This window comes from Lepidothrix coronata, unplaced genomic scaffold, assembly GCF_001604755.1.
Source record: "Lepidothrix coronata isolate B3197 unplaced genomic scaffold, Lepidothrix_coronata-1.0 Scaffold12, whole genome shotgun sequence".
Classification (NCBI taxonomy): Eukaryota; Metazoa; Chordata; class Aves; order Passeriformes; family Pipridae; genus Lepidothrix; species Lepidothrix coronata.
The window spans coordinates 9,130,350-9,152,133 of record NW_016690192.1 but is presented as its reverse complement, the minus strand read 5'-3'; the positions used below and the strand labels follow the sequence as shown (position 1 = coordinate 9,152,133).

Below are 21,784 nucleotides of genomic sequence, written 5' to 3'. Positions count from 1 at the left end.
TTCTGTGCTAAAGGATAGCTCTGCCTGTGGAAACACCCAGGAACACCTCTGGAGGTTGGATGAAGTCTTTTCTAAATTTGGCAGTCAGAAACCTTTTAGAAGTAAAGTCATTAAGTAAAATTTACCTCAAAGGATACTGCAAATCAAGGGTGCAGATGAGATGATGCATGAGCCAAACTCAGGCTTTGCCACTGCCTCTCCTACAAGCAGGATCAGGCCTCCCTGTGCGCTTTTGTTTAGCTGAAATTTACTCTACAATAAATACTTATATATTGCTGCAACATGATGTTTTATTGGGCTGCACTAGTTTACTAAAAACAGCAGGCTGGTAATAGCAGTGCTTGTGGTTCTGCCTGTAATTCATTTGTGCGTGGTAATGCACAGGGAGAGATATGATACAAGATAATAAGGCAAATTAAAAAAACTACTAAAGTCAGTACCTGCAACATATAGTATATTAGGACCATGTTCAGACAGGCTGATTCTTTGGATATTTTTATATTTTGTTTTACCTTGGCAAAGTAATTCATTAGGTATTCGCTTGGGTAAAGAATAAATGAATATAGCATACATTACATCCTCACTTCAGTTGCAGAAACAAATCTTTCCTGTACCCGCCAATGTAATCTTCAGAGTTTTCGTTATATAAAACACCTCAAGAAAAATGCACCTTGGTAAGATTTACACTTTATTACTCTAATGATTCTACAAACACTGCCACAATGTGATGAAAGGCAAAGCAGTCCTGATCTGATTGAGAGCTAATAAAAATCAGTACTGAAAACTGAAAATAGCACCCTTATCATCTTTCTTTCATTTAGACCTGATTACTAGGGGATTATAATGCAATCACAGCTATGTGTGAGAGGTAGCTATGGGAACCAGTTTTAACTGTTTATCTAGCCAAAGATCTTAATTTAAGTTTGAACACTCTGATTCATTTATATGTAAGACACCAAGGAGACAAAATGCAGAAGAAACAGATGCTCACTTGTTCTTTCCATTTAACTTCATAAGCTACCAGCCAATTTGTCTTTCAGGGACAAAATTAATTTCTGATGACAATGTGAGCAAGTAATAAACTGGGAGTTCCTGTCCTGGGAAACTTGTTAAGGCCATGTAATGTTCTGGAGTTATTTAGAAAAAAACAATTTGCTCATAGGCTTGCAGGGACATCTGTAACAGAGTTTTCTTTGTCCCTGTGCTGTTACTCATTTCTGGGGGCTTTATGACACCTTTTCCAGAGGTTGATTTGAAAAAGTTCAAAAGGAAATATATTACCCATTATTTCTTTCCTGTGGGGTATTTTCTTTTTCTTAGTCTGTTCCTTCTCCCCCCCCTTCATATTCACAAATCATGCAAACCTCAACCCACTTGCTTTGCTACTTCCACACAGCCAGAGAAAGTAACCACCAGCCAGGAGGCCTACAAAATTAATCAAAAATTATCTGAGGAAAAGAGTTTGTTGGAAATTTCAAGGTAAGTACACACCTGAAAATATCTGACAGAGCACTGTGAAAATGTGGCACATTTAGGTGGAAGGAGCTTTGTCCATTAATGCTGTAAACTCTGTTAAGTTACCGTCATGAGCAGGGGGAAAAATGCCAAAATGAGGCAGGGAGAGAGAAAAAGAGAGAGAGAGATCTCTTCCTAAGAGCTTGCATTGTCAGTATGGGCTGCAGGTACATGCTCCTGCATCACTTAACCAAAATGTTCTCCATTTTTCAGTATCTTTGCTGGCACTATTTCCTCATTTTGGTATTTATTTCACATGTACAGCTCTTTACTCTAGTAACACTTTTCTATTATTTGGCTCATTTATTGGGGTTTTATCCCCACCTGTCTGTCCCTCCACATCTCAGGTTTTCTCTTAGGTAAATTCCTACAGTCTAATATCTGTCCATTAGCACATTTAAAATCACCTCCTCTGCTGTGCTTAACATTCATTTACAGCTTATGTGCTTCACATGAATGTTCCTTTTCCAGCAGTTCTTTTGAAGAAAGTTTAAAGTAAGTTGCAAAATGTTTCTTTTTCATCTAAACAGGGAAATGAATTTAAGAAAGGAAGAGAAGAGCCTGAAGGTCTAGCTCTTTCAAAATTTAAACAGAATTCAAAACACTGTTGGAACACATCTGTCAGAGAAAGCATGAGAGCACCTGCATTTTAAGAATGAATCTCATCCCTAACTCCTTCCTTGATAATAGCTTGCATGAACAGCACCTTTAAACCACATCAATCCCAGATGCTTTCCATCCATCCAGTTATTATTTCCCTTGGCACTGAAGTGCAACTACCTCTAGACTGAAACTTACCTCAGTGATGTGCAGCCTAGTGTGCAGCACCACGTCTCACAACAAGAAGTGATTTAAACTATTCAGCTGAAATTATAAAACAAGGGGAATTTTAAACAAGTAGTTCAAACCCCAGCTCGTCCTGGATACTGCACAGAACAATATTAACTCTTGATTTAGAGACTAGATGGTTTCAAATACAAATTATAAGAATGAACTTTGGATAGAAAAAAACCTAAGATCTGAATGCAAATTTAGAACTTTACCATGGTTCTGTTTGTATTTACATAGCAGGACCTCACCAGCCCACTGCCTGAGCACACAGGTAATGGCCTGGCTCTGTATCTGTAGTTCAGCTCTTTTCTACTACTTTCCTTTACCTTCAGTTAGTTTGCAGTGATCGAGATAGAGCTTCTAGACACAGCCATTCAAGTGTGGTGGCTTGGCCATTAGCTCAGCACCAAAAAGGTGTCACCAGCAAGGACTGCTGCAAACTTCTTACCAGTGGGACTCACAGAAAATTTAAGTTCATTGCTTAAACACCTATTTGCTTTCATACCATCCTTGCCACACAGCTTTGAAGGCTTTTATGCAAAGGCAGGATACATACTGAGGCTATACAGATGAAAACAGAGCATTGAGTCATGTTTCAAGAACACAGAGTAAGGAAAGTTCACACACTTCAGAAAAAACCCCACAACATTTTGCAAATTAAATTAGTGCTTGGGAGAGATGAGATTAGTCAGTGCTCTGGCATCCTCTTTCACAGGGATCTGCAGCAGGGACATGACAGCAGAGCAGTGTTCCTTTGGGGGGGCTGATGAAATTTCCCACCAAGACACTCCACAGGTTTGGGACATATTGATTACTGAGGCAAATTTAATAAAAAAGAATGTAAGGATATAAAAGAAAGACTCTGTCAGGAATGTTTGGGTGGGGAAGGTTTGACTGGTTATTTGTGGAGCTCTGTGACAATTCTGAACATTTCTGTTGGCCTGCTGGGAAGCACAACAGTCACAATGGGTAAAAAAACCAAGCAGTTTTCTGGGCTGCAGGTACAGGAGAGAGATGGCTGAGAGAGGACTACAGTTTATATAATATTAATCCTCCACAAAGCACAGTGTTAATTAACATGCAATTAAAGTAGAAAGTATCCTTACTTAGATTTTAAAAATCCTAAACCAATAATGTGGCTTAGTCATAAAGTATGAATACTGGGAAAATTGAGCATTTCAGTCCACTTCACCAGTTACTCAGAGTATCTGGCAAACTGACTCCGTAAGAGCAGTTTAAGGTAGGGAAGTGCATAAAGGAGGGGGAGTGAAGAGTTGGGCTGGGGCAATTTTGGGAAACCTGTTCCACAGAATCACATCTGCCACTTTATTTCCTGTGAAAGTCTGAGACCTGACTCAATACCACAGTGCAAAATTTCTTAGATATATCTTTTAAAACCCTGCAGACCAGGAAGACATTAGTAGAACAATGAAAAAACTTGGCATCTAAATAACTCTATATAGTATTTCCAAAACCAAACAGATATTTTCCACTCTCTTCCACAAAACTCAATATAATATAATATATTACACATTTTTATGCAGAAAGTCTTACATAACCTGTCTCCATTTCAATGAAGCTGTAAATTTGCGGGTTGGATATCTGACATGCAATTTTGATTAAGTAAAGAAGTGGGAATAGCACAGCTGGGCTGGAGTCAGGTGAGTCTGAGAAAAGAGGGAGTCTACAGGCCTCTCTAAAAAGCTCTCATCACAAAGTGAACCTATAACATTGCCTTTATTGTACTAAGCCTACAAGCCTAGAGGATGACAAGCTTGTTTAGGGTGGGAGATGTTGAAGCAGGATGCCTGTGCCTCAGCCTGGCTTACTGTTTTACAGATTGTAACCACTGTATTCCCACAACAACAGAATCAACATGAGCTCCCTCAGCAGTACATTAGGGTCCAAATTGACAACACAAAAAGGAAATGTTTCTTTTAGCTGAAAAAATTAGTGCAAAAAGCATATGTGAGCTGTATGAGAGCTGTGTCACTAATACGCAGTCTTCAGCGAGATGATCCCAGATTGGTTCACCTCTGATCTTGGAGGGCATCAGATTTTGGAAGACCAACAAGTCAGCAGATGCTCATCCTTTCTGCAATGCCCCAGTAGAAACCAGATCTTTGTTTCATGGTGTGTAAAGGCTGTGAAATCCATGAAGCTCAGAAATCTCAAGGACCACAAAATAAAACCGCTCCTGTGCAGTCCTAATACAGGAAATTCCAGTGTGAGGGAATGTAGCCTCTGTCCAACATACCACAACCAGCAGAAGAATGTGGCTTCAGAGGAAAAAACTTTCAACTGGTTCCTAGTGGGCTTACGCATAAGTTGACTTTGTGTTATCGTAATAAGCCCACTGGTCCATTCAGTCATGGCTGTATTTCTGCTGGCCTTGCTGTGAGAGCAGCAGAGCCATGGTGGACAGCCCGGGCCTGTGAGACCAGGCACATGGGAGACACGAAAAGGGTGATTTTCTTTTCCTGATGAGCTCAGGGGAGGCAGACAGTACTGTGAAAGTCTCCCCCTCTGAGTGAAATTCATTAAAACTACCCTGAGGCTACTTGCTTCTCTCCCTCCTCATGAAGTCAGTAAAAACCATCAACGCCAAACATATTAATTTAAGTAAGTAAAAAATATGAATTGAAGCCTAATGGGTATTATTGAGAAATGGTCTTCAGCATCTCCGGCACCTGGCAAGACTATCAGTTATTACACATGATACTGTCTGTACCTGTCTAATAGTAACCTGACAACTGAGACCATGGAGACCACATGTGGCTTTCAGAGATAACTCTTCTGGAAATATTGGGGAAAAAAGGGAAAAGACGAGAATTGAACCCTGAACCTGGCATAGCTCCAATAATGACATAGAGCCTACAACTCTTGTCTTTCCTCTGATAAAAAAATGGCAACAGAATGCAAAAGATGCAGATTTTGTGTCTGAGACTCCCCGTGATGTGGTCTAAGCACAGTGGCACTGTGCCCGGGGGCATTGCAAGGGTGGTGGCAGAGTGTGCATTAGGGTGCAGGTCACAGTGTCTCCCCTTCCCTTCCCTTCCAGTTTATACCTGCCTCTGAGGCACAGAGCAGGGACAGCATGGACGCACCTTGTGCTTTGAATTTTTTACTCACAATAGTCCCTTACAGTTCTGTGCCAACTCAGCTGTAGTAAATCTAGTCTTTTAGGTTTAATCATATGATAAATTTTAGCCAGCTATCACAAAAAGAAAATCTCCCCTACACACTTCTTACATCGCGCAGGTGAAAGCTAACAACCTGAGAGCAACTGTTACCAACATATGAAAGCTTGGTTGTTCCAGCTAGATGAAAGAAACCAAACCTGAGACAACTATTTTGTCAACCCTCATGGGGAATCTTGTAAAGCCATCTCCCACCCCGTAACTGCTCTGTGGTTAAATAGTAGCTTCAGTTCTCTGATGTTGCAATCCAGCACCTTTCACAGGCATTAAATTCCCTCTAAATTAATTCTAAGGAAAAAAAAAAAACACCTTTCTGCGCAGAGGTATTTCCATTGCCCAGTTATTTTATATGAGTCTGATAACTAGTTTCCTGCTACAGAGATTACATCTTGAATACCTAATGCCAATTTGGAAATTTTTTAGGCAAAACAAAAATAGATCTAAAATACAACACACATAGTTTAGCTAAGTGTAGAACATTAATGCAAGGCATGATTGGAAAAACATCAAATAAATTGGAGGAGGGGAGCAGATTCAACGGGTATCTCTCATGGTTAGTACATACTGTAGCTGGTCATTCAGACATTTCTGGTTCTGAAAGTACATTTCTCTTAGCATAAAAATGTCAGAGTTCAACGATTTAGAAAAACAAGTTAGAGAGAAGGATAGAGTGCAGCCAAAGGATAGCCTTTAACAACCATTTCAAAATGAAATCTAAATATGCTTACATATTAGATAAATGTTGGCTTCCAGGGAAGCTTTACAACACTTTAATTCCATCCTGGACTGGGATATATGGAAATGTTTTGAATTTCCATAAGTCCAGAGCTCTCTGCTAAGCACACCAGCTGATATTTCTATTCATATAATAGAAGCTATTTTTCCCATGAAGTAACTCACTGGGCTCTCTTTGGCAACTTTCTTTTTTTTTCTTTTGAGCTGCAGTACAATTTTATTAATAGGAATATACAATAATTACTCTTTTCATATTCTCATCAGCTACTGATAACTCAACTGCCCTATTTTTTGCTACATGGATTCAAGGATCTACTTTATTTTTAAATGTCAGAGGTTTTTTCCCCCCCTCTCATTACTTGAAACTCAGCAAACATAAGGGGTTGCATACAGGTCACACACATTCAGTTTTGTGCCCCGCCTCCATAGCAAGTTCTTTGGAAGTTTTTCTTATCCTTCATAGCCAAACCAGCAGTGGCCAATCCATGGTCTATGGCCCCTCACACACACCTCATGGACACAACACCTGTAAAATAGACAAATTAAGGCCAGCCTCAGCTTTCCCTAGGCTAATATATTGTAAGATCAGACCCAGTGAGTTGTCTGAATGGTGCAATGACCCAGGGAAAGTGCGGGCAATCATACTGCCTACAACAGATGAGGAAAATGCAACCCTGAAGTCATAGAATCACAGAATATGCCAAGTTGGAAGGGACCCAACAGGACCATTGAGTCCAACCCTTAGCCCTGAATGGGACCATCCACAAGAGTCACACCATGTGCCTGAGAGTATCAAAGTCAAAATGGTCAGATCTAGCTGTGATTTGCACACACATGAGAAGAGCAGGCAGGTGCCTGATTCCGAGACATGCTAGGCATCTCTCCTAGTATTTTGTCTTTGTTCATATACAAGTGAAACGAGTAAAAAAATCCTGTAAATGGCTACATCAGTCAATGGTTCTTAACAAGAAACAATATATCAAGAAATGCCTCTTGACACTGTACCTTCAGACTTGTGCAGGCAGCCCGTTTCTCACTGCTGGCCCCTCTCACGCTGTGGCAGGCTCCAGCTCTCACACAGCAGCTGGCAGTGCCCTGTCCTCTCACGCTGTCCCAGAGCTCCTTGGAGACCTGGAAACAAAGAAGCACCGGTTCTTTCCCAGGCAGGACTGCTCAGCTGCTGCTTCCATGGGTGCCAGCAGCTTAACACACAAATTCATCTTGAGGAAAGTAGAGACGTGGAGTCTTCAGGCTGGTAGGTGCAGCCTGCAGTGACCATGGCACTGGTGATGACAACCTTTTTACACACACAGACTTAGAGTACTAATTTGCAAGCAACAGGGAGAAACAGGGCTGCCAGTCAACCAGTAATATGTTGTAGAGCTGATGCCATTTGTCATATATCAAAGGTCTTATCAAGGGTGTACCAGCAAAGCCAATTTCACCTCTCATGGTCTTCAAGGCAGCCATCGGAAGAGTTGCATAAGAGGTTGTTTAATTATTTTACTACAACTTTTCCTTTATATTGCCTTCTTTTTCAGTCTCCATGTTTAAAGTTGAAGGAAATGACATGAAAAAGCAAAAGATAATTAAAGTAGGATTATAGCAAAGAAAGCGGGCACGTTGATTTTAAATGTACTTAAAATTAGGGAGGAACTTGAAGGCTAAAAAAATGTGCCATGGTGCTAAACAATTTTCACTACTTGTCATTGAGTATGATGGCTTTAAGCAAGTCTATCACCGAAGGCTGTCCTCTGTCACTGAACCCAAAACCCTATACAATGTTTTTGTCTGGTCTAGCTTTCCATGGCTGATGTATTTCAAGACAGGAGGGAGATCTTATTAAAACAGGAGAGATTAGGAACAGCAAGCACACCTGCTCAGCAAACAGATGTGAATCTGGAGAGACACCCTCTCCTGACAAAAGCACATCCTACAGATATGTGTTAAAATGGGTGAGATGACTATTTCAAAAAGGTGAAAAACCTTTTGGCTTCTGCAGACTCAAAAGTGATTCCGTGCTGTAACTGCTCATTGGGCAGGGGCACATGCAAACCTTTTAGTACGGCTGCCCAAGCACTAGCCCAGGAAGAGTAGCTTTCACAATTTGGCAAGTGGATGTGGAGATAATCATGTGGATGCGGGCCTTGACCTCTCTGCTAGACCAGATAATAGAGCAAAAAAAGAGGAAGATGGCAAGGAGATACTTGATCTCTTTGGGTAATTGTGACTTGCAGTTTGTTATCACACTCAAGTTGAACATCAACAGGTTTTGGTTTTTTTTGTGAATTTTTAAGGAAAATTGATAACATCAGCAGTCAGCTATCTCCTATTGCCACGCTCTTGGTTCCTAACACAACTAATAATTCAGCCCTGATATACTCCCTATGATCACTTTGGGCCAAGGTCTGGGCTAACAGAAAATGATTGCAAAAGAAGGCAACTGAGAAGAGGTTGCACTAACTTTTTGTACACACTGAAAACACACACTATCGATATGGTGTTGCCCTCTGTATTCCCCCTGCTGCCAAGGACTGTGACTATGCACTGCCAAGGACAGTGACTACTCTGGCCAGGTGGCTTGTTCTCTGGATGCAGGTACCTGCTCACATCAGCCCTTGCATTCTCTCCAGTGTCAGTGAGAGGTTCCTGTACCTTTGAAAGACTGAAGTGGATACATCATTAGGCCTTGATTATCCTCAAGCAATTGCTTAGATTTCTGCCCTATTACCAATCTGCCTTTTTTAGCAGGGGTCATGGAATGGGCAGTGGCTGTCTTGTCTTCGTTATAATGCATCATTTGAAACTTTTCAATTAAGCTTCAGATCAGGCCACAGTACTGAGACCACTTTAACGAGGGTGAGTAATGACCTTGTGCTGCACGTGATTTCTGGCACACCATCAGTTTTAATTCTTCTTGATCTTACTGTAACCCTTTGATACTTTGGATCAAGGGTTCTCTTGAAATGCTTTAAGCACATTGTAGGACTTTCAGGGACTGTTCTGACATGGTTTCTATCCTACTTGTCTCAATGTAACCAGACTGTCACCTGTAAGTTTTCCATATAAATTCAAATTGCCAAAGATTAAAAGGGAGCTGAAAATCTGGCCTGTGTTCAGAACCGGGGAAATCTGGTGTGGGTCCCCAGAGTGAGCAAATCTAAGGAGGATTCTGCTACAAGAGCAAGGTAACCCCTTTGATGTGCCATGCCCAAGTACAGCAATGCTATGATTAGAACAGAAAGCTACATTATGCTGGAGTAGTGAATTTAATAAGAACTACTGAGAGAGAGACTTCCAGAAATTTAGACTTCCCAGTTAATACCCATCTTTACGTTACATATAGGTCAAAATAAAACTCTGTGGTTTAAAACACAGCATAGACCCTCATCCAGTTAAGCCAGTAATAGAAATAACTTTGATATCAGCAGGATAAAGGTCTCACCTTTGAATTAAGGGCTATTTGAACCCAGATCCAAATCCAAGCCTCATAGCTGGAATCAATTTCTAAACAGGCTGTGTGTGGACAAAGAAGATTAGCCTTGGTATTTTCAAGGTGCTTTCCCAAGTCTTGGAGTCTAAGGAACCTGGCTTCCTTCTCTTGGGAGAAGGAACAGCATCTAACTACAAAATTAATCTCAGAAAGAATTTTCCAGAAGCCCCTTGACTTCTCCAAGGTTTGTAGGCTCCCAACAGCTGACACAAAACCTCCATGAGCATGAGTCAATGAAACAGGTACACGTTTGTTAATAAAAACCCATATAATGCTTCTCATACAAACTCACGTAAAACTCATATAATGCTTTTAGGTATGAATGCTTCACAATGTCTGGATGCAAAAATCCTCAAAACACAGAGTCCTTTTCAATAGGAGCAGTTGATTCCTACTAACGGCATGAGACCAAGCACCAGATGTCCTGAGGGGCCAGACTCAGCATCCACAAGGGAGAGAAGCAGCTACAAGCCTCAATCCCAAACCATGTAGTACCACCAACTTACCTATTGAAGAGACAGAGAGAATGGGGCTGCAGCCTATGCCCCACAGGCAGGTATGTGGGAGCCTGCGCTGTTTGGCCCATGGCCCTGGTCTGTCATAGGGACTGTGCTTGCTGAGCTTGCCAGAGGGGTGTGAATTTTTAGGTAGCTGTTGTCATCTGAAGTCTTCCCTTCAGACATCCCAAAAGCTCCTCTCCTGGCTTACAAGGCACGTCCTGGCCTGTTACCCCGGGGCAGGCTGATTTACGTCTGAGAAAGTCTCACAAACAGAGCAACGAGATGCTTAACAGTTCCCCTCCTGCCACAATTTAGACATTGTCACCCTTAAAAGCAATGGACTGAGCTACTTAAAAGCAATAACTCCCTGTCCTTTTTTTTTTTTTTTTTTAATTCTTGAAGCTCCTCTTACATGCAGCATGAGGGGTGTTTATCTGCAAGGGTAACAGAGAAATTCATGAGTTTTATAGCAGTTGGATGGTACTACCAGGGAAGTGAAAAAGCTTTCAGACTTGCTATCTATCACTTGATATATGCAGGAGTTGATTTTTATTGATATGCCTCTAGTCACCAACTGAAATGGTTTGTCTTTCATTATACCCTTTATAGGAGGCCTTTTTCACTGCATTTGCCTGGTGGCTTCTCCAGAGCTGGTAACATTGAACAAAACTCATTTCCCAAACCAAGCTTATTGGATAGAATATACATTTTTTTTCTTGGTTGTAGCAAGCAGAAAATGCTCTCATCTGACACTTTCTTGGCTGCCAGGAGAGCAGATCAGTGGTACCATCAGTGTCCTACAATAGCATGCACAGAAAAGAGGTGAGGGAACCCAATGGATTTCACTCTAGACAAAATTATCATCACTATGTCAGGACTGACTTCTTTGTTAGCCTAACAGGGTCACACCTATTAGCATGAAAAAAGGCAGGGGTCATTTAACACAACCCTATTTACTGTGCACTGGAAACACACCTTCCAGCTCCTGCGAGTCTTAACAAAGCTGCAAAGAGCAAATCACAGCAGTGTGCTGTATGCCCGTTTCAGGTCCTCAAGGCAGCAATTATAGAAAACGGTTGTGTTATTGCCACATTTCAAAGTCAGAGTATGGCCACACTAATGTGTGGCTCTAAACCCAGCAGAGCTTGATCTATTAAACGCATAAAGCAGTCTGTGTGTCAGAGGAGTCTGGCCTAATCAGGGGACAGAAACCACAAACTTCCAAATTCAAAACGCAGATTTCTTTGGCTATTTGACCAACACTTCAGAGCACATCTATACATTTTAAATTTCACAGTCTAATAGGAATACATAGTAATGCTCCTTTCAGAGGTGTTGCATTGATTAATAAGCTTGTCACCGAGGATGGAAATTGCTACATAAGTGTTAAGCACTGTTAACTAACAAAAGAGAATTCCATACATTCTGGTGGAATCAAGAGAACTTCAGTAAAAATTATTAGTTTCATTTGCGTTTGTACTCTGTCTGACAACAGTGATCAAGCTGGAGAAAGTTATTTCAAATGTTAGTTATGCTCCATGCCTGCAGAAAAAATTAAAGTGAAAATTCTGGCTCACAGGATAGAATTGTGCCTGCTGAAAAATCTTTAATTTCTGAATTATATAGACAGCACAAACAAATATTTCTCTCATCAAATTTGCACACACTTCAGTAATATTTAGCTTAATAATTGTTCAAAGAAGGAGTAGTATTGATGAATTTAAAGTACAGAACAACACTCTGCAGGGAAACTGCTAATGCTTTCCATTTCGGCTGCATGTCCTCATTAAGGACTCAGGCTTCTTGGCAAACTAGTGTACATCTGTTTTAGGCACTTCTAGCTCAGTTTTTCTATGATTCACCTTCAATGCCACATCACCAATGTGAAATACTATGGACCACCTGAGACTTTCCTGGCACAGGAAATGGTACTGATTTTAGATTCTCAGAAGTCAAACTACGGTTTTCCTCAAATAAACCAATTCGATGAATCTCTGTATTTCTAGGTTGTATCATCCTTTCTGTGAATACTTCTTGTGACAGAGTTTGGGATTAGAAACTACATCCTTAAACTCACCTTTCTATGCCTTTGCCATAAACCCATGGTTTCTCTTGATGAGATTGGTACATAAATACACAAAAACAGTTGAGCAAGACTGGAGTCTTCTGCCTCCAGGACTTCCAGAGAAGAGGCCTGCTGAGTTTGTGAGCTAGCAGATGGGAGGCTGCAAGAGTCTCAAGAACATAGGATAGTTCTCTGACGCTGGCCTGCTCTGTGATGAATCAAATCATTTTACCTCCAGATCTTTTCCTTTTTGTTTCTTCTGGGCGCCAAGGCTGTCTCTGAATTTATGTTGGTGCTGCGCTTCCCAGCACAATGGGGTTTGAATGGCTCTATGTGCTGTTAGAGTATGGCTTTCTCTCTGTTTCCTTTGTTCTAACCAACCATTTAGAGATGGAGAGAGATTTGTCTCTCCTTTCATTACATTTCTATGGAAAGAAAAAAGCAAAAAAAACCCCTAACAGCATAACTACTTGACTTATTTGTACACGCCCATTATGTTGAGGGATGTGCTGTGCATGTACTGTGCATTGCTGAAAATGTAAGGTAGCTGTGAAACATGATGTTCTTGTGCTTACCAGCCCTTTGCCTTTAAAAGAAGATCTGGAGCCTAAACAGGCAGCTTTAAGAACTCTCCTGACTCAGTTGTAATCAAGATACCATCTACTTAAATAAGCATTTGTACTCCAAGTGATTTTAGGAGATGAATTACTGATCTTATTACCATAGTGAATACCCTTGAGGCAATGCACAGGCCAACAGAATATTGCTTTCTGCTGGTACAGTACCCATTTCCAGGAGAACTCTAGGAGTATTTCTAACCATGTGATAATAATAAAAGATTTGCTTAGACTATATTTGCCAGAAAGGCCTATTTCCAGAGGGGGCTTTTAAATCTTTGACATTGTTCATGGGAAACAGCTTGTCAGATATGAAAATATTCCTACCAGCTCCTGTATATCTGCCTTACTACCAGGGAAAAGACATTTTCAGGTGGCATAGCTCAGTGCCAATCAGAGAAAGTTTTCAGTTGACATGATGAGTGGCAGAGCAACATTACCTGGATAGGCAAAAGCAGTTCTTGCCTGCCAGCAGAGGTGCAGCATGCAGTGTCCTTTGAGGACAGTCGCCTTTACATGCACAGCTCTGTGTCCAGGCAGGCAGCAGGAGCCAGAGGACAGGGAGTGACAGCATGTGGGAGGCCTCCAGCTCAAGCACACTCCATTTATTTATCACTGAACCATCATCTGGTCAACAGGAAAAGTTGATAAAACTGTTGCCTCCAGGGCTCCGTTCTCCTTGGGAATAATGAAAAGGTGAAGCTGGTTAAGGTCAGTGCACAGGAGGCCCTATTGAAGGTGGGAGCAGGTTGGCCATGAATTACTGAGCATCATCTGGTATCACAGATAAGCAGAACGGGTAAAAGACTAGGCAGGCTCTACAATAAGGGATGGATTTAATTAACAATTGCACAGAGGGAGCAGACCGTAGCATTCTGGCATGAGGACATTCTACATCTGACAGTTGCTTAAAGAGACAGGGAGCACCCTATTATAAAAAATATATTACTCCTCGATGTATTTTAAAAATTACACAAGAAACAATAACATATTGTATTACCCCTTCTCTCCAGAGCTGCCTGGTTACACCAGCACTGAGCACTGCAGGCTCTCTGCAGATATTCTGCACTGGGGCCTATTTAAAAACATCAGTCCAAACTTGGTTGCAAAAGTACAACACTGCTGAAGTCAGAGGGTTGTGCAGATGTAACTAAAGGCAGATGTTGATCCATATTAACTAAACTATTAAATACATCAATCTTACCCGACCATCTGACGCCTTGTCCCACTTCCCTATATTTCGTTTCCCAAAAGTTTATTTAAATTCAGCCAGCTGAGAATTTGCAAGCTTCTGGTAACCCCTTTTTTATAATTTCTTGCTTCCCCCTTCCCCCTTTTAAAGTTATTACTTTAATGTTAAGTGAATCTTCTCATTATTTTGAAAGTTCAAGATGATCATCATTGCACAGTTCTAGCTGTTCCACTCTGCAGCTGGTAAAAAACAACAACAAAACACCCAAGGAAAGAAGCTGAAACAAACCAGAGTTCAATTCTTATTTCTTTTCACATATGTGTTAGCAAAACAATTAATTAATGCACGAGCTCCTTAATTTGTGTCTGCGTTCAAAGAAATGCAGACAACTGACTTTCATGATCCCAGCCTCAGTCCCAGTCCCAGCAGGTGTTTAACCACATCCCACAGATCAGTGCAGCTCAGCTTCAGTGGATGGACTCTCTACTCAGGGAGCCAAGCATGGGACACACCATTGCTAAAATGAACATACAAAGAAAACAGAAAAGTATATCCCTCAACACACCTGCCTGAGTAAATAACCTCTGTCCTTCATTTACCTAAATAAAGCATTGCCCAGTCATTGGAAACAATAAATGAGGGAGGGAAATTATTTACTAATCAATCTACAGGAAAAAGGACTCACAGGGTTCAGAGCTTAGTGCAGGTAATGGTGGTAATGCAACTGATTTCCTCTGTTTATTACACCAGCTTTGAGACCATACAATATGACTTATTCTGGACCTTTTCACCAATGACAAGCAAAACTCACCACTGTATCCTTGTCCTTTTCTAAATACTTTTGTTTACTAGAGCCTATCCTAGGGCTTTAGAAGTAGATTGCTTTTTCTGAATCATATTTAAAAATCAGTGCTCTAAACTGTACTCAAAAAAAAAAAAAAACGGCCATAGAAAAGGTGTGACTTGAATGCATAAGAATTTTTTGAATGAATAGAGCCCTTAATATTTAGTTTTGCCTAATGAAGTAAGTCATGAATGTAAAAGGATTACTATTCCCGTAACATTCAATTCACAGACACAAAGTGTAATTCATGGAACCTGGCTTTAATTTTTTTTCATATAAATAATTAATGCTGCATTTAAAGCATGTTCAAATGTCTTATTTCTTAATCAGCTAATTTGACTGAGAAACAAAGATGCCTTTATTTTCATTTTCCTTGACTAGAGTCACTGTAGTAAAAGGTCCCCTCTAGCTTTGGCCTTCACTCTCAAGTTTGCTGCTGCCAATTAGTTTTCTAAAGTTACTATTTCACAAAATGTTTCTCACTTTTTAAAAAATGTAATTGAATGTCTGTACATCACAGACTTTCTTGTGTGCAGACACAGGGTGTTAAACATTCTTTGGGTTGACTTGGGTCAGCTTTAAAAAAATCTCAGACACTGAAACTTGAGAAGCAGTCGTGTGCTAGTGTTTTCTCCACATCCTGTTAAGTATTAAGTGGTTATTTAAAATAGAGTTGTTAAACTCAGCAACTGACTTAAAGTGCTTGATATAGTTTACAAGACGATTAATTAAATGAGAGCATAGCATGTGATGCACATGTATTTCCATAATTATTCACATTGGCCTATAGTTGCCCTTTAATTTTCATACTAATTAAAGTAACACATTGAACTGCAAATTGTAAATGGCTGCATTTCTCAGTAGATGTTAACACTGATGTAAGCTGAATGGCGAATAAAAAACCCCAAGAATTAAGCAGAGTGTTTTTTGACTCTGATCCATTCAAGTTTCCCTACTCATTCCATTACTGGACCATGTCCACATTTTAACAAGACTGCATTTTTTCTGTGTTTTCAGCCCCATATTTTTCGGTGTGTGTATTTTTTTGTGTTGTGGTGTCCGGTTAGTTGGTTTTCATCTGATACAACAGAGCAGTTATCCAGGCTTTACAGTTACAGATTAGGTTTTTTAGGTGGTGGTGGGACTGAGGTTTGTAATCTGATGGGCAGAAAGAAAGAAAACCTATTTCACCAGTAGTTTTACCTCTTAATTACATCTGACCTATTATCCTCCTTGATTCTTGTTCAAATCTTGACACGGCTGACTTGGAACCTGAAATGCAAACCAGAGGGCTGCATTTTAAGGTTGCATCAAGGAAGGGGGAAGTTACTCCCTAGAACATTTACTGGGATTCGGAAAAGAGAAGAAACAGATAGGAACAACTATCCCGTGGCTCACATGGCTGCTGGCACTTCAACTTGACACGTGCCCTGATGGGGACCACTGCATCCACCTCAAGCAGTCTCTAGCATGTAATGGACATATGGTAATTGCTATTGAATGAGAAGTAACCTTGGACTATAGGCATATGAAAGACACCTTTAAAAAAAAATCCCTGACAAAAAACCCCTCTGTCAGGGCCAACAGCTCAAAAATTAACAACTAATCACTCCTTTCAATGTGTCCTCCATCTAATTGCTTCCATGATGAGGTTGGTGGTTTTTTTTTCCTTTCAGAAATGAGCATTATAAAAGATTTCTTTTTAATTTAAAATGAAAAATTCCTCCACTCCCAGGTGACCTATCCAAGAGAAATAATAATAAGCACTCGATTGCTCAGAGAGCATCAGTTCTCACACATATTACAAGGCTGAGTGTTCATGCTCCCTTACACCCCCCACCCTGCTCCCTTTCTGTGGCGTGTCCTATCTCCAGATCCTAACTTGGCTTGGCCCAAGATCTTATTTGTTAAAATTAATTTTCAGATCAGGCTGGAGTCAATGTACTTGGCAAGGAGGAGAGGAACCAAGACTGCAAGGAAGGGAACAGCTTCGAGAGGCAAAGAGGGAAGCTGTGGCCCAAGCAGAGACTTTTGTGGAGTGAAATGGGCCACTGCAGCAGGACACAGCAGCAGAGCCAGGTTTGCTCCCAGTTTTGTCACAGCTGTCTTGAGCACTGTGCTGTCCCCAAGTCCCTTATTGTGGGCCACACAAAGACTTCCCCTACATCTGCCCCCAGCCTGCCTGGGCTGCAGCCCATCAGAGCTGAGCTCCTGCTCCTGCCTTGGAGGGGGCACCCCAATGTGACTGTTCCCATAATATGCTTTATTTCAGCAAAAGTCTTCTGAAGTTCAGCCGTGGCAATGCTGAACAGCCATATATTGCAAAATGAATGGAGTCACGCTGAGGGAAGACTGATAGACTATGGTAATAATGCAAGACCTTTTTTTCCCCTCATAAACCAAATTTCCCATACTTTTCTGGAAGATTAATTTAGATTTAGGGAGGTTTCAACTGAGGTACTGGAAAAAAGATTCTAAATGCAAGGTTGGTTTCTATCTGACCTTAACTACTAGCTACCACTGCTCCAGTACATTTGTATATAAAATCTACAGGCACTTCAGCTTAATTACCTAAGGATTCTATAAAAAAATGCCTTTAAAATATTTTAATTGCAAATCTAGGCTTTCTGAGGGCTACACAACAGTGGTATCATCCATTGACTAATTAACCATGTATTTGAGGAAAAAATTAAAATAACTCTCAGCTACATGGACGCAGTTCTGCTTGTCTTAAGTAGATGATGCATGTAAATGTGCACATCCAGAATTAAGTAGTAATTTGAGTTTGTTGGATTTTGTTTTCCCTTTGAGACTGGTTGCTGTAAATGCAACACTAGATTTATTTTCAAGTTTACCCTCAAACTCTATTGTAAGAAAGAAGGGATTATAAAGGGGAAAAAAAATCCTAGAAGAAGAAGCTCTTGAAGCTTTCTGATTCCTATAACACAAAAGGACTGCTATGTTTCCAGGTGGGAGGTTCAGTTGCACACAAATCTCACCCCCTCAGTCCCCTAACTTTCATTTGCACTCACCTCCTAAATACAGAGTGGACTCTCTCTTCCTCTGTTTCATCCTGCAGATTGCCTCAGATGGGACATGGCTGGAGAGGCACAGTCAGGTGATGTCAGTTGCTGGCAGGGCAGTTTGCTTTGCAGAGTGCTCAGCTAACACCGCAGCCCCAGCGGGACCACAGAGCAAGGATGAATAAAAGCAGGGCTGCTTCATCTGAGCAGGGTGCTGGCCATCCGGGAAGGGTGCTTACATGAAAGCCAAGGACCTGGGAAGTCTTTCATCTTTCCAAAATCAAACCCTTTTTACATAGACTCATGACAGCTGGTTATGATGAGCAAATTAAAACTAATTTAAAAGTTACTCTTGGGCGCAATTGTCAGGCTTTCATTCAGGAAACTCTCTAAACAAGCACTTAAATTTAAGCAGGTGCCTAAATCCCACTGAACACAGTAGGATTTATACACCTGTTTTAGTGCTTTCCTGGGCAGTGATGGCCCTCAGCAAGTGGTATGTCACATCCCAAGAGTTACAAAGTCCAGGTGTCTTATTTTCATGCAGGCTTAATTGCCAGTGCCCAGCCAGCACTGGAATCACACCACCCCTAACCAGATTTTTATTTTAGTGCATATCCTGTCGTACTGCAAACCTGCTGCAGCCCCGCAGGCAGCTCTCCTGCTAACGAGCTGCAGCACAGAAATCTGAGCATGAGAACCATCTAAGAAGGTTCACACTCACAAACTGCCACTATGGATAGCAGTGCTGTTCTTTCAAGCCATGAATAGCACATTGAGCCATTCCTTGAAGTTGCAGCTGGGGCTTTTTTCCCCTTATTCTTCTGAAGACCCGTCATTGCGGTCCTGGCACAGCAGGGACAGCACTGGGAGCCCCAGTGCCAGAAGTCCTCTCCTACCGCAGAAGCAGAGTGTGGTGAGGGTGCACATTTGTGGTAATCTCCCTTTTACAAGATACAGATGAGCCTGCTCAGTGGCAAAATTAGCATGCTGGGAACAGCTCTTCTCACCCTAGAGTGGTAAACTGCAGAGCTGGTGGGAGGAGAAGGGAAAGGAAAACAGGAGGTTGGCAATATGATGAGTAGGGTGAACCTAGGCAAGACACAAAGTTGAAAAGCAGCAAGCATTTTCAATGTAAACCCTCCATGTTTCATAAACTTTGAGTCATTCTTGTTACTTAATTGAAAAGCAAACCCGAATTTTCATTTCTCTTTCTTCACTGGCAACAGGAGGATGGGAAAGGAAACAGAAAAAGAAAGGGTCACCACTAAGCTTTCTAAGGTCTTTCCTTTTGATACTGTGACTTGTTTCGGTTATTTTTTCATTACTTATTTTCACTAAAATAGAAGGTCTCCAGGAAAGCATTTGCTTTGGTTAAAACCAAAATTAAATCTGACCTATCACTGAGGGGAAAAAAACAACTGGCTCTAAGGAAGACAAACTCTGTATAAGTATGTTTACATACTAAAGAGGGCATGTGCGAGTCAAAAATGTACTGACAGACGAGCATAGGTCAGATTTGTGGGAAAAAAAAAAGGATTTTTAACAATCTTTCAGCCCTCTCTTTATTAGACCTTAATTAAATCAATGGGTCAAAGCAACAGAGGGAAAAAATGGTTCAGCTAGGGGACACTAATCAACCCTTTCGTGGACTGAAAGATATCTTAAGTGAGAATTAAGCTTTAAACCAACATCTGCCTCATGTAACACATAAACATAGACATTATTGCTTAAGAAAAAGTATTTTTAGGACCTTCTCTTGAAAATAAAAATCATTTATAAAAAAAGATATTGCTAATAATCACTATCAGTGAGCATGCTTGAATGAGAATAACCAGGCAAGTCTTTTGGGTTTTGGTTGAACAGCATCCTTACACATGTTGTTAATTTTAGAGAACCTAGTGCTGAACCAAGCACCAGCTTTTAAGTCGGTTGGTGCTGTTGGATTCAGATGATGATATGGCTCTGTTGACCATTAGACCTGTGAGTAGCAATTGAACTGTTTAGTGAGATTAATTGAAAGTCTGGACTTGCCTCTTTCTGGTCCCCAAAAATTTTGGCTGGAAAGCTGAACACTTGTGCAGATCAGGGTCATCTTGAATACATTTCTTCTATTCTTACCCTAAATGCAGACTCAGAATCCAGGAAGGTCCTGTTATGGCTCTACAAAAGACAAGATAGATTTTACCTTCTTGATCTATACTGAGATAGGAGATAATCTTACATCCTAAAGATGAAGTAGTAGTTTTTAATTAATCAGCAATGAACAAAGTCTGATTCCCAATATTTATCTATTAAGTAACATATAATACCTCAAATTAACTTAAAATTGCAAACCTGCTGGTTCATACTGTTGATCATGGTGGACTCTGTAATATAACTTTTCTTACCTGAAAAGCATTTGGAGCCACATTCCACCTGCCATTTAGCCAAGGAGAGTGGTGATCTCTCCAAACACAATTGGCTCTGTGCAGTTTTCATGACAGGCTGCACCCAAGAAATACCACCAAGTTTCCATATAATATCTTGCCTTATTATAATCATAATTATTCATCTCTATTGCTTAAACCACTGTTGCATGAGAAAGCAATATTTCCAAGGCACTGGGTGGAATACCTTTACTGGAAAACATGCTCTCAACAGGAAACCCAAGCACAGTGCTAGAGAGTTATCTTAAGCAGATTTAAATAATTAAATCCAAAATTCTCAAACCACTTGCTGTTTCAAATTTATTTCTTTAATAACAAGCTTGTTTCAGCAACACAGTGGATTAGGGTTTCATTTATTCAAAATTTAAGGTCTGTCCCACTCTGAGTGTTATTTTAAGTATTTAGGGGAATTTTTGTGCTTGTGAAAATGAAGAGATTGTTGCATTATAAATTCATTTCCTCTGTTATTGCACAGGCCATGCACAGTGCAGCTGTGAAAGCGCCGTAAGAGCCCCAGCAGTGTCCTCAAGCTCAACCTAGTCGGCCGAGTCTTTGTTTTTGCACAAAGAGGAGCTGGCCCTTTCCTACATGTCAGCTACAAGTACTTCCTAAACAGCGAAGTCGACACTGCATGGCCATACCAAACAAAGAGAAGGTGTTTAATGACGGCGATGACTGTCCACAGGGAAGGTGGGCCAGGAGCCAACAGCTGTTTTCTTGCAGGACTTGAAAGAGGGGTTGAGCCCAGTGCCCACAGCCTCGCACGGAGCAGCTTCTGTAGCAGGTGTCACCTCCTAAGGAAGGGCTCAGTGGCAGTTGCCATCCACACCAGCAATTTTACAAACAAGCAAGTTTCTTATGTGTTCTTCATCACCTCCAGGCACTCATATTCTTTTTAAGTACAGGAACATTAATTAGATTTTGACCACAGACCCTGGATTTGACTTACCCTGACAGGGTTTCCATTAGTGTAATCTGCAGGGGAATTCGCTGTTTTAACATCTGTGTGCCTAAGGCCTATCTCACATTTACTGCCGCTGCCTGAAAAGCCTCCCTTGTACGGCTGTGTGTTTCTTCATGCTCCCAATTTCACAGAAGTCATTTCAGCACCAAACGGTAATTAGCAAAGGGATGGGCCTCGGCTGACATGAATGCAATTTATTGTTTTCCACAAGGCCCTGAACCGAGCAAACAAAGAACACAGTCTTGCTGTCTGGCCTTTTATTAACTTGTATTGTGTGACATACCTTACTGAAGGGAGATCTCCCAGTAAATGTAGCAGCAAGTAACCAGTAACATTCGTGCTTTTGAAGAATATTAATTTTGGTTCAATTAGACAG

The 21,784-nt window shown here is 40.9% G+C and overlaps 1 protein-coding gene across 6 annotated transcripts in view; it reads right to left on the bottom strand.

Moving 5' to 3' along the window:
* LOC108492763 overlaps positions 1-19,434 on the bottom strand; it is a 68,988-nt gene extending 49,554 nt beyond the window's left edge. For 5 of the 6 annotated variants that reach the window (XR_001873221.1, XR_001873218.1, XR_001873220.1 and 2 more), the window contains exons 1-3: positions 18,025-19,434; positions 16,196-16,264; positions 7,287-7,412 (exon numbers count right to left, since the gene is read on the bottom strand). The gene's annotated coding sequence lies outside the window, so the exon portion shown is untranslated. Of the gene's footprint in view, positions 1-7,286; positions 7,413-13,396; positions 13,647-16,195; positions 16,265-18,024 lie in introns of those variants that run through there. The other variant, XR_001873222.1, reaches the window with a different exon arrangement.
* Positions 19,435-21,784: the final 2,350 nt, after the last annotated feature.